Raw genomic sequence first — 8,256 nt, forward strand, 5'->3', positions numbered from 1 at the left:
GATATAGGATATGTTTAACTTTTTACTTTTTTTTTTCTCTTTTAAGTAAGCTCAACACCCAACATGGGGCTTGAACTCACAACCCTGAGATCAAGAGCCGCATGCTCCACCGACTGAGCCAGCCTCGCATCCCATAACTTTTTAATCTTAATAAGTTAACCCATACGGGTACTTTGCTTCTTCTATTAATTAGATGTCTATTTATAAAGTATACATGTGTACTTGTTCCCACCTGGATAAAGGAAGTAACTCACAGGCCTGTGAGGAGTCAAATCGTTCGGACAAAGGGAACCGTGGGCAGAATGACTAAGTAGGTGAGGGCAACAAGAACCAATTAGCCAACCATCCCCAAGTCCTGCTAACTCCGCAGAACTCAATTCATTCTTCTTCTAGGAAGTGAAGCCTTCAAGTGGCCCTGTGAATATAACAAAGTAATGTATTAGTAGGAATACAAGAATTTCGAAAATGCGAAAATTCCCATCAGTGAGGACAATGAGTTATAGGATGGTGCCCAAGTGAGACTGAAAGCCCATGATTTTGAGGAAAGACATCACGTTGCAAAACACTCAAACCTCTGCAGAAGTATGACTTCAAAAGTCTTAGAGGCATAATGAAGAGAAGCTCATGTATGGCCTGCTGACAGTCCCCTTGGACTGCACAAGCAAGTCTTGAGTCCTGACCAAGAACTGATTGATGAAGGACCCAGATCCAATAACTTCCACTGGACTAAGATGACATTTCTTTTTCTTTTCAGTCTGACGGATTTTTGAAAGCCCAGAGAGGAATAAATATAGTCTTACAGAAACTCTAGGAGGATGAAAAAATAAATAAAGCAGTGATCCAAGGAAGCAGGGGGCAGGAGGATCCAGACTTTGTGGCACCTAAAGCTTATACAATTTGTACGCCCCAGGGAACCTGGCTGATTCAGTTAGAAGAGTGTGGAACTCTTGAGCTCAGGTCTTGAGTCCGAGCCCCATGTTGAATGTAGACATTACTTAAAAAACAAAACAAAAAAAAGTTAATTTAAAAAAATAAAATACAATTTGTGTGTCCCTGTGTAAGAAGAAAAATGCTGAGTAAGGTATGAGAGTAAGCATGTATCTAGAAAAAAAGAAGAGGTCCTGGAAGAAGGTGAACAGGTAAGGAGTCCTGAAGCTTAAACATTAGCTTCACAATAAAACATTTTTGTATGTTTGGTCTGTTTTTAACATATTTGCAGGGGGCACCTGGGTGGCTCAGTTGGTTAAGTGTCTGCCTTTGGCTCAGGTTATGATTCCAGATTCCTGAGATCAGTTCCCACATCGGGCTCCCTGCTCAACAGGGAGTCTGCTTCTCCCTCTCCCTCTGCTCCTCCCCCACACAGTGTTCACTCTCTCTCTCAAATAAATAAATAAATCTTTTAAAAAAATATTTGGAGTACTCATAAGAATCAGCCATACCAAAACTTATTTAATTGCAGTTTAAAATTTTAAGGTTATCTAATTAAGTTTGTAAACAATGTTTAAATACTCCAAAGATTGATTTCAAGTTTTATTAGCTATAAGACTTGAATAGATTGAGCATGAAATAGTTATGGGTATTCTCCCACATATAAAAGCCTGTCGGATATTGAAATAATTCAATAGGGGGCTCCGGGTTGGCTCAGTCAGTAGAGCATATGACTCTTAATCTTGGGGATGTGGGTTTGAGCCCCATCTTGGAGTTAGAGATAACTTAAAAATAAAATCTTTTTAAAAAAGAAAGAATTCTATCAGTATTATCCAGTTCATATTGATTATTGCTGTTAGAAATAATCAGTACAATATAAAACTGAAAATGGTTATTCTACCCAGTAAAATTGTCTTAGACCAAAAAAAAAAATTTAGAGAATCATATGTTGTATATAACATTGAAAACTTCAAAAAGTCCCCTGAATCAAATTGTACTTGATAGAAATAATGAGCCCCCATAAAACTACAGTGGCAGATGTGAAAAATTAGTAACATTTGGTATGGATCAAATTTGAATGATGAATTAAGCACTCCTTATAAAATTTGTCCAGGAAAGAACTGATTCACACAAAAATTATTTTAGTAAAATTAAAAATGGAAAAAATCAGAAATGGGTAAATCTCACTGTAGAGAAAATTGAACAGGAAATTAAGTCTAAATGAAAATTCATCAATGCTGGGACAGTTCTGATTAAAATATGTGCATTTATATGGGGCACCTGGGTGGCTCAGTTGGTTAAGCAGCTACCTTCGGCTCAGGTCACGATCCCAGGGTCCTGGGATCGAGTCCCGCATCAGGCTCCCTGCTCAGCAGAGAGCCTGCTTCTCCCTCTCTCTCTCTGCTTTCCTCTCTACCTACTTGTGCTATTTCTCTGTCAAATAAATAAATAAAATCTTTTTTTAAAAAATATGTGCATTTATAAAGTGGAGGCAAAATGACATTAGAGGCTGAAATGGAAAGTCAAAAACATCAGGAGAGGGGAGTCTGGTTGGTTCAGTTGGAAGAGCATGTAACTCTTGATCTGAGGGTCGTGAATTTGAGCCCCACACGGAGTGTAGAGATTACCTAAATAAATAAAACTTTTTTAAAAACTGAAGAGATAGGGCACCTGGGTGGCTCAGTCGTTAAGCATCTGCCTTCGGCTCAGGTCATGATCCCAGGGTTCTGGGATCGAGCCCCACATCAGGCTCCCTGCTCAGCGGGAAGCCTGCTTCTCCCTCTCCCACTCCCCCTGCTTGTGTTCCCTCTCTCGCTGTCTCTTTCTCTGTCAAATGAATGAAGTCTTAAAAAAATAAAAATAAAAATAAAAAATAAAGAGATAATGCATATTAAGCATTTAGCAGAGGTAATACACGTACCTGGCATGTGTTATGTGCTCAATAAACACCAGAGTGGTCGACCTCAGGTAAATACAAATCAAAACCACAATGAGATACCACCTCAAACCAGTCAGAATGGCTAAAATTAACAAGTCAGGAAACGACAGATGTTGGCAAGGATGTGGAGAAAGGGGCACCTTCCTACACTGTTGGTGGGAATGCAAACTGGTACAGCCATTCTGGAAAACAGTATGGAGGTTCCTCAAAAAGTTGAAAATAGAGCTACCCTATGACCCAGCAATTGCACTATGGTTGTACTTATCCAAAGGACACAATCATAGTGATTTGAAGGGGCACCTGCACTCCAATGTTTATAGCAACAATGTCCACAATAGACCAAATATGGAAAGAGCCCAGATGTCCATTGACAGATAAATGGATAAAGAAGATGTGATATAGCAACATCTGGGTGGCTCCATCGGTTAAGTGTCTGCCTTCAGCTCGGGTCGTGATCCTGGGGTCCTCGGATCAAGTCCCACCTCGGGCTCCTTGCTCAGCAGGGAGTCTGCTTTTCCCTCTGCCTGCTGCTCCCTCTGCTTGTGCTCACTCTCTCTCACATGCGTGCTCTCTCTCTCTGACAAATAAATAAATGAGATCTTAAAAAAAAAAGATGTGGTATATATACACAATGGAATATTACTCAGACATCAAAAGGAATGAAATCTGGCCATTTACAATGACGTGGACGGAACTAGAAGGTATTACGCTAAGCAAAATAAGTCAGTCAGAGAAAGACAAGTATCATATGATTTTATTCATATGTGGAATTTAAGAAACAAAACAGATGAACAAAGGGCAAAGGAAGGAAAAATAAAATAAGATGAAAACAGAGAGGGAGACAAACCACAAGAGACTCTTAACTGTAGGGAACAACGGAGGGTGGCTGGAGGGGAGGTGGGGGGGATGGGGTAACTGGGGGATGGGCATGAGGGAGGGCACTTGGTGGAATGAGCACTGGATGTTGTATGCAACTGATGAACCACTAGATTCTACCTCTGAAACTAATAATATACTATATGTTAATTAAGTTTACTTTAAATTTAAAAAATTTTTTATATAAATAAATGCTGATTAGCCCCCTCCCAAAATAAACAAACACCAGGGCGGGGCTTTTTTTTTTAACTTGTAGTCAAAAAACAATAGAATATTTACCATTATAACCATTTTTAAATGAACGATTCAGTGGCAATAAGAACATTCACATTGTGGTACAACCCTCACCTCTATGCATCTGCAGAACTTTCTCATCTTCCCCAGCTGAGACTCTGTACCCATTAAACAGTAATTCCCAATTCCTCCTTCCCCCAGCTCCTGGAAACCACTATTCCTCTGTCTCTATGTATTAAACTATTCTAGGCCCCTCATATAAGTGGAGTCGTATAATATTTGTCCTTTGGCTTATTTCACATAGCAGAATGTGCTCAAAGTTCATCTGTGTTGTAGCAGGTGTCAGAATTTCCTTCCTTTCTAAGGCTGAATAATATTCCATTGTATGCCCATAACACATTTAGTTTATCCATTCATCTGTCACTGGGTACATGGGTTGCTTCTACCTTTTGGCCATTGCGAATGATGCTGCTGTGAATATGGGTGCACAAGTATCTGTTTGAGTCTCTTTCAGTTCCTTGGGGTCTCCTTGTTTCTGGGATATATACCCAGAAATGGAACTGCTGGATCATATGGTAATTTTATTTTTCATTTTTTGAGGCACTGCCATACTGTTTTCCAAAGTGGCTGCACCATTTTACATTCCCACTAACAGTGCACAAGGGTTCCAACTTCTCCACGTCCTTGCCAACACTTGGGGTTTTCTATTTTTTAAATAGTAGCCATCCAAATGGATGTGATACCAGCTTTTGTTTATTCATTTTTAATTTATTTTTTAAAAATTTTCATTTATTTGAGGAGGGAAGGGGCAGAGGGAGAGGGAGAGAGAGAATCCCAAGCCATCTCCACACTGAGCCCGACTCAGGGCTTGATGCTGGGCTTGATCTCACAACCCCAAGATCACAACCTGAGCCAAAATCAAAAGTCAGACACTTAACTCAGCCACCCAGGTACCCCGAAACCAAGTTGTTTTTACAGGATGATTTCTCCTCAGTCTTGCTGTGGATAGATTTCCTTAGTAACCTGGAGAGGGAAAAGGAAGACTTCACCTTGACAAAAGTAAACCTTGAGAGATGAAATCATTAATATTGACACAAACAAACACACAAGGGACACCTGGGTGGCTCAGTCAGTTAAGCATCTGCCTTTGGCTCAGGTCATGATCCCAGGGTCCTGGGATCTAGTCCCGCATCGGGCTCCTTGCTCAGCAGGGAGCCTGCTTCTCCCTCTGCCCTTCGGCTCCCCCTGCTTGTGCACGCTTTCTCTCTCTCTCTCTGACAAATAAATAAAATCTTTTAAAATATTTTTTAAAAGAGAGAGAGTATAACTACTGGGCTATGGAAAAAAAATTAAAACAAAACAAAACAAAAAAACACACAAACAAAACACAAATGCCCAGAGGATCATAGGGGAAGGGAGGGAAAAATGAAACAAGATGAAACCAGAGAGGGAGACAAAGAATAAGAGACTCTTAATCTCAGGAAACAACCTGAGGGTTGCTGGAGTGGAGGGGGGTGGGAGGGATGGGGTGGCTGGGTGATGGACATTAGGGAGGGTATGTTCTATGGTGAGCGCTGTGAATTGTATAAGACTGATGAATCACAGACCTGTACCCCCAAAACAAATACATTATATGTTAATTTAAAAAAATGTTTTTAAAAGAAAAAAAGGCAAATGCCCATTATTTTAGTGCTGATTGAGAATTCTGCTCAATATATGGGATCATCGAGCTCTTGAAAAGATGTGAAAAAAATCTTATTTTGATGTTTTGCATTTTGCAGTATTTTAACTAAGACATTTTCATTTCATTTATATTCTTTTGTGTGTTTTTTTCTCTTTTACTCCTTGAAAACTTGATTAAAACCTCAAACAAACATATGCATAGAGCTACCAGCACTCCCATCCTGGATACCAGGTAGCTTCAGCCTTTGCAGGCCTATATAAGAAAATACTTACTAGGGGTACCTGGGTCAGTGTGATGGTTAAGCATCTACCTTTGGCTTGGGTCATGATCCCCGGGTCCTGGGATCGAGCCCCACATCGGGCTGCTGGCTCAGCAGGGAGCCTGCTTCACCCTTTCCCTCTGCCTCTCCCCCCTGCTCATGCTCTCTCTCTCTGTATCTGTGTCTCAAATGAATAAATTAAAAAATCTTAAGGAAAAAAAAGAAAGAAAATACTTGCTACACAACCTTGTCAACTCCCAGGGGGATCTTTCGCAGGGAGCAGAGGAAGCTCTGACTCTGAAGGTGTGATCACAAGTAAAAGATCTCCCTAGGAGCTGACGCAAGCAGAGTGACACAAATCCCCATGGAAAAGAGAGGTCAGTGTGGGCTGCAGCTTCTTGCCACCTCTCCTTAATTTTGGTCACACCCTTTATACCTGCCATGCCATCATTTCCTTTATTTTTTTTATTTTTTAAATGTATTTATTAAAGATTTTATTGGGGCACCTGGGTGGCTCAGTCGTTAAGGGGCTGCCTTCGGCTCAGGTCATGATCCCAGGGTCCTGGGATCGAGCCCTGCATCGGGCTCCCTGCTTGGCAAGAAGCCTGCTTCTCCACCTCCCACTCCCCCTGCTTGTGTTCCCTCTCTTGCTGTGTCTCTATCTGTCAAATAAATAAATAAATGAGAGAGAGAGAACACAAGCAGGCAGAGAGGCAGGCAGAGGGAGAGGGAAAAGCAGGCTTCCCACTGAGCATCATGACCTGAGCCAAAGGCACTTAACCCACTGAGCCACCGAGGCGCCCCATATTCCTTAAATGTATGATCTTCTCAGCTGAATTTATAACTAATTGAACCCCAAAGGAACCCAATTACTCCAAGTGAATCCACATTTTAAATTTCCCAGAATACTCTTAATTTCAAACATTTTATCCTATATATCAGAAATATGCTCTTATTTGTTAGACTATGTAAATTTCAATCACCTATGCTTAATATAACATGGTATGCTTCAGATTTCTGTCCTCGGCTGTATCTTGTTTATTCTTCAGTGATGATTTGGAGGCTTACAAAATTTACATAAGTAAGAGGTGGCAGACAGGCAACGTCTGTCCCACAGATACCTTTCCTCTGGCCCACATGCTGTTTTTAAATTTTTAAATTTACTTTAAAACACTAAAAATTCAGGAATTTTTACACAAAAATCAAAATTTCTGGAGTCTGTTAAAAATATATAGATGACAACACTGGACCCATATTTGTTGTCAGTTGCTATTTACCATTATATTTGTGTGGTTGTTTTTCTCACTGTGGAAAAAAAAGTAAAATAACAATAAAAAAAAAATTCCCTCTATTATCCAGCCCACTACATTTACAAGTTTCCTGCCTGACCCCAACTGTCAACTTGAGTTTGTGCCCCAGTTCTGGGATGTTCAAGAAAGTACAGGGACTACACTGGTTGATGAAATCAGACTTCCTGGGCTTGAGTGCAGACTTCCACCACTTAGCCTCTCTTTGCCTTGGCTGCCTCCTCTGTAAAACCGGGACAGTAACGGTGTTCACCAACCTCACAGGACTGAGTTACTAAATGTAAAGTATTTAAGACAGTGCCTACAGTTTTAGAAAAATAAAATGGCCCAGGAACCCAGGGGCCATGTCTATCTTATTTACCGTTGAATCCCAGTGGCCAGCACAGAACCTGGAACAAAAAAGGCAGCAATACATACTTTTTATCAAAAAAAGTGAGGTGTGAGGAATCCTAACAATCTAGCGATATTTAGAGGAAGGAGATGACAGACATGTTCTCCTCTCTACAGGAGGACAGAACAATGTTACGTGAAGTACAGTTTAAACAATCAGGGATGCGGAACCCTATCAGACTGGGGAGGGGGGGTAGGGGCGCGATACGATCCTCAGATCTTTTGAAAGGCTGTCCTGGGGAACAGGGTGTATGTTCCTTACAGCCTTACTGGGAAAAATCAGGACGAGGGAATGCCCATCCAAGAAGAAAACCTGGCTTTCCCCCCCCCCCCCCCACAATCCCACGACGTGCAGTGAAGACAGCATGGTGAGGCCCCAGATGCGCAAGCGCCGCACGATGGCGAGGCGGAGTCGCCGAAGCAAGAATTCTGCTGTAGCGGTGTAGATTAAGGCGTCGTCTGATTGGTGAGAGTTTGGCGGGAACAGAAGGATGCCAAACAAAGGAAGTGCTGTAAAATGTCGCTCACTGACGGGGGTGGGATTATGCGACCGAGATTCGGAATTATCCATTTTGATTGGTTGTTTTCTTGAGACACGCCCTATCAGCCTCTCGCCGCTCCTTGCTTCCGCTTGCGCAGC

This window comes from Callorhinus ursinus, unplaced genomic scaffold (assembly GCF_003265705.2).
Source record: "Callorhinus ursinus isolate GAN/ISIS: 27379988/994484 unplaced genomic scaffold, GSC_fseal_2.0 scaffold18, whole genome shotgun sequence".
Classification (NCBI taxonomy): Eukaryota; Metazoa; Chordata; class Mammalia; order Carnivora; family Otariidae; genus Callorhinus; species Callorhinus ursinus.